Raw genomic sequence first — 6,000 nt, 5'->3', positions numbered from 1 at the left:
AGGAAGAACCGGGAAGCGTATAGAAAATAGCGTTACAGGAGAACATTACGATTTAAGTAGACAAAGAGTGTAAACTCGTAAGATGTTACAAAAAAAGGAAATAAGAAGGAGGTGTGTGAGTAACATATCAAAAAATGACAAGTTACCAGTTCATATGAAATTCAAAAGTAGTTAATTCCACAATGAAAGGAACACTAGGGTCAATAGCCCTACTGAAGTAGATGTTAGAAAGAATAAAAACAAATTGTGGAGAATAATTGGCGTAATAGGATCATTTATCAACGTTTCGATAACATGGGTACTAAGCTTATTAGCCGGCCGAAGTGGCCGTGCGGTTAAAGGCGCTGCAGTCTGGAACCGCAAGACCGCTACGGTCGCAGGTTCGAATCCTGCCTCAGGCATGGATGTTTGTGATGTCCTTAGGTTAGTTAGGTTTAACTAGTTCTAAGTTCTAGGGGACTAATGACCTCAGCAGTTGAGTCCCATAGTGCTCAGAGACATTTGACCCATTTGAACTAAGCTTATTGTAATGGCTGCCTCATTGCCTTGTAAACTTTATGATTCACGGGCCTGTCACGATACAGATTTTCATCTACCTCGGGCTAACCGTAACACTTCTACACACTTACTACATCCGTTGTTCGTCACAATGACTTTCACACTTTGTATCTTCTGCCTCTTTGCAACCTTCCTATTCGACTGTTCCTTCCAACCTGTCCTGATATATTACTCACACACCCCTTACTTTGCCTATTTTAATAGTACCCACTACATTCACAATCTATGTCCGCTCAGTTATCATCATATTCCTGTCGCATCCTTTTTCAAATTCTTCCTCTTCCTTCTTTTCGGCTATTTCACGTCATTCAGCTTTCACGTTCATAGAGGGCCGTGCTCTAGAATTGAGTTTCTGTGACTACTTCCTGGATTCCCTGAAATTTTGATTAATATTAAGATTCTTTTCTCGAAGAAACTTTCCTTCGCCTTCTCCATTGAAACTTCCGTATTTCGCATACCATTATTATCTAGGTTTCCAATTCAGCGTGTTCGTTCAACTCTCGTACAATTTTTAGAATTATTTCCTGGCTTTTGCATCTAATATGACCCTATCTCCCTCTCTACTGATACTCATCACCTTATTCGTAGTGTTGTCTATTAATTATACATATACGCAGTTCAATTCATTTTTCGTTCCATTCAACACATCGTGAGTCTCTCTTGCTTCGGAAGTGCAGTTTCATGTGGAAACATTATAAATTCAATTTGTACCCATTGCCTTTTATGTCCCTGTTCCCAAAATTTTATTTGATTTCCTTCATTGTGTCATTGGCATATAAGGAATTCGATAATGATTGTATGTTGCACTTCGTAACGATTTGCTTCAGTTACTCACTTAACTGACATAGTGATCATGTATTTTAGGATTAGTAAAGTACCTCGCTTGTGACAATGTGGTTTCAGATATTTAATATGATTAACAGTTACTTACGTGTTAGTGTTGTATGAATATTCAAATACAATGTCTTAATCAGCAATATTTCCATTTTTACTCTCGTCAGTAAACGGAAATCTACGTAGAATATACTATTTAGAAAAAGGAAAACATGCGATTTTAAGTAATCTGAGAGAGAGCATGAGTGAACAACGTAAATGTGTGACTAGGGCCTCCCGTCGGGTACACCGTTCGCTGGGTGAAAGTCTTTCGATTTGACACCACTTCGGCGACTTGCGCGTCGATGAGGATGAAATGATGATGATTAGGACAACACAACACCCAGTCCCTGAGCGGAGGAAATCTCCGACCCAGCCGGGAATCGAACCCGGACTCTTAGTATTTACATTCTGTCGCGCTGACCACTCAGCTACCGGGGTCGAACACTGAAACCAGTCACAAGACAGATGTCACTAATTGAAACATCTTGCTAAGTGCTTCTAGTATCAGTTCATCGTCAGGCGAAACTTCAGATCACAAATTATCCTGCTGTAAGCAAACATAGTGTGTTGTGTTATACGAAAAAGCCCTGTGCCTGAGACATTTCATTCTGTAATATTTTCATAATGCACATGACCTGTCTGCTGATGTTAAATTTCCATGTAATCATAACGTATTTTTCTATCTTACTAGCTGGCAACAGAAGTTTCATCAAAGAATATTTTCGTAACAGATGTTGTGGATGTGCCTCCAACGTCGGTGTCGAGTTGGAAGCCGACTCCCCGTATGGGAGGATTTCTTTTTTTTTTTGTTACGGTTACTAAACTTTTTTAACGAATCACAAAATTAGGATGGTGAATTTTAACTTCCGGCGAATAGTTAAATTTAGGGTGTTCATTTTAACTGAAGACATTGAAGTATCTTGAAAGCAACACATCGGATCAAAAAAAGTTATAATTCAATTTGAATGTGTCAGAGGGAGACATCGAACGATACCACGCTCGGCCCACCATCCCACGTCGTGCGTGGTGTTTGGCGGGGGAGGGGGGGGGGGGAGCAACTTTGAAATTTTCAATGGCAACTAGCGCTTTTTATGGTAGATTACCATAATACGGCAAAGTCTACAAATGTTTTGTCTGAAGCATTTTCTTCGTTTTGCCACAGACGGCGTTGTAATCGGAGAAATAGAAATTGTTACACAATCGTAATTTACGATATACTACTCAACGACCCTTGAATATCCAGTTGCACGTGGGACTCCACCTTCATGCTGCGTGCGTAGAACAGGGCAGTATTTCATAAGTTCTAATTGGAAACTCCATTCACAACGTTCTATTCCTGCGACATATCGGACGGGGGACTACTCGACATGCTACGATGTCCGTGTAAGGACGACTACGTATCGTAACACTGCCACCGGAGCCCACGTACAGTACAGATGTAGCACAGATAGTGGCTCTAAACATTACCATACTTAAGCGGTGCTTACAGCCTGCACACCTGTCATTTGGAGAACGGACGCGCAAGTGGACAATGAATGTTGCAAGCACAGAAGAAAAAACTGAAATGATCCTGATTTACGGAGAATGTAGGAGAAATGTTGAGGCTGCTGTTGCCCTGTATGTCTAGCGTATGTCGCTGTCGTTCGTTCTTGTGAACACCTTTATGCCCGATGGCAGCGTACAAACCGGCAAAAGGAATAGAAGCAACACATTACAGGAGAAACTAATGAAACAGTTGTACTGGCGACAGTGCGCCACAACCCGCGGGTAAACGCCCGGCAGTCGCCGCGATTCAGGTGTTTTCTTAGGTAGTATTGACACAACACTGCATTGTCTTAAGTATCATCCATACTACGTCTCAGCGCAGCAAAATCTTAACGGCGCCGATTTCCATAACCAGATAGTCTTTTGTGATTGGGCACATCAACAAATGCATGCGACCACAGCGTTCTTTTCCGAGGAGGTACTATTTACCGATGAGCCTACATTCTCAAACCATGACAGCTTTAGCCGACATAACATGCATTGCTGGAATGTAGGCAATCCCTTTTGGTTGCGGAAAGCTGACCATCATCGTCCTTGGTTGGCTAATGTATGGTGTGGCATCGTAGGGAAGAAACTCATTGGTACGTACTTTATCGAATGTATGTTTAATGTACTAAAGAATGGAACGATTGTGTAACATGAACTGTGGGTACTGTTGTGACTTGGCAAGACAGCCAAGCCACTGTGAGGTAGCCGAAAGGCACGCGTTTAAGCTCACGCAGGCTGGCGTGAGGTCTGGAACAGGTAAAGTAATTATACTAGCAAAAAAGGTACGTACGTAGCTTCTGGAATACTTAACTTAAATCCATAATTGGTGAACATCGGTCTGACGGTACATGCATCACAAGATAAATAGCAATTGATAATGGCGCCTTGCTAGGTCGTAGCCAATGACGTAGCTGAAGGCTATGCTAACTATCGTCTCGGCTAAAGAGAGCGTAATTTGTCAGTGAACCATCGCTAGCAAAGTCTGCTGTACAACTGGGGCGAGTGCTAGGAAATCTCTCTAGACCTGCCGTGTGACGGCGCTCGGTCTGCAATCACTGATAGTGGCGACACGCGGGTCCGACGAATACTAGCGGACCGCGGCCGATTTAAAGGCTACCACCTAGCAAGTGTGGTATCTGGCGGTGACACCACAGGTACCACTGCCGGATATTGCTCTGGACGTTCGACAGCGTATGTTACTTCAGAATGACGGTTGCCCAGTGCATTACGAATCCGGAGCACGGGAGGTTTTAGACTGTTTTAAACCGGTCAGTGGATCGGCAGAGATGGGCCTATTGCGTCGCCGGATTTGTCGTCGCCAGGTTTCTTTCTCTGGGGTTATTTCAAAGCTAAGGTGTACAGCATAAGAAACACCTGTGCTGACATTTCCGCAGATACGCTTCTGTCCTGTTACTTTCATTTCAAAAGCTGTTCGCTAAGTGTATTGAAGTTGGCGGTACTACGTTTGACAAAAATGCTTTAATTGGAAAGCCAGAGTAGCGTTCGCCTCGAGCCACGGCCACAGTGGCGCATCGAGTAGACTGTCTCCGATTTGTCGATGGAACACAACGTTGCGAAAGGGGTTTCCAATTACATATTATGAAATACTGGTCTGCCCTAACCTCGCATCACATAGGTCGGATTTGTTAGGGCCTAAAGACAGCGAGGGAACGCCAGTCTGGAACGAAAGAGAAGAAACGGCTGGGCGAAGAGATCAGTCAATCGCACGCTGACCGACCTCTCTCCAAGACGACAACGCGACAGCTGCCGCCCGCACGTGAAGAGGACACGCGCGCCGCGTGAGACTGGTGGCAGCCCACTTCGATAGCAGCTTGAACGTTAGCCCCTTCGTTAGCTACCTCTACGTAACAAAGACTTGTGCCTGCCTATTCTCGAGGAGACTGATTATTTTTCATGTCTCCCTTTGCTTGCGACACATATCAAAGTTAAGTAATTGTAGCTGTCTTTTGCAATAAAACTCATTAATATGAGTTGTTTGTTTGCTTTTCTAGCAAACCGAGTACGCAGGATACCTAGACAGAACGGGCTTCACATATGCCAGTTGATATTCAAGGACCATAGAGTATCATGCCGTACATTACGATTTTGTGCCCTTTTCTATTCCTCCGGTTATAGTGCCATCTGTGGCGAAACGAAGAAAATGTTTCAGACGAAACCTGTTTAGATTTTCCCGTAGAATCGTAATCTGCAATAAAGAACAGTGGTTCCCATTGAAGATTTCAAAGTTGCCCCTCGCCACTCATGCACGGTGATGGGTGGCGGGTCGAGCGTGGTATCGTTGGATGCTCTCTCCGAGAGAAACAAACCTGAAGTTTAACTTTTTTTGATCCGATGTGTAGTTTTGGAGATATTTCAATGTCTTTAGTTACGATTTACATAAACGATCTGGTTGATTGTATTGACAACGGCATTAGACTTTGGCCGATGATGCTGTAGTCTACAGGAAAGTAGTATCACACGAATGTTGTGAACAAATCAATGAGGATTTTCGGAAAATAAATGCTTCGTGTAATGACTGGCAGTAATCTCCCAATATTTGTAAGTGTAACCTACTGCGTATAACAAGGCGAAAATCACATGAATGTACGAGTACAAAATAAATGCCAGGTCTTCGGAAGCGGTAATATCCGTCAAGTATCTTGGTGTGACTATTCAAAATGATCTCAAATAAAATGATCAGATTACACAAGTAACGGGCAAGGCGAACTCTAGATTGCGGTTTATTGGTAGAATCCTGAAGCGATGCAGTCCTTCAACAAAGGAAATTGCTTACAACACGTTAGTTCGTCCAGTACTGTTCGTCTGTATGGGACCCTTACCAGTTGGGTCTGATTCAAGAGATTGAAAAGGTCCAAAGAAGAGCGGCAAGATTTGTGACTGGTACATTTAGCCATCGCGAGAGCGTTATAAATCTCATAGAAAGTTTGAGGTGGGAAACACTTGCAGATACACGACGCGCTAAAGGGAAAGGGGCTGCTCACTAAATTCCGAAATCCGATCTTCGTTGAGGAT

The sequence above is a fragment of the Schistocerca serialis genome, chromosome 8, assembly GCF_023864345.2.
Source record: "Schistocerca serialis cubense isolate TAMUIC-IGC-003099 chromosome 8, iqSchSeri2.2, whole genome shotgun sequence".
Lineage (NCBI taxonomy): Eukaryota > Metazoa > Arthropoda > Insecta > Orthoptera > Acrididae > Schistocerca > Schistocerca serialis.
The sequence above is the reverse complement of the archived record's forward strand: the minus strand, read 5'-3'. Positions refer to the sequence as shown.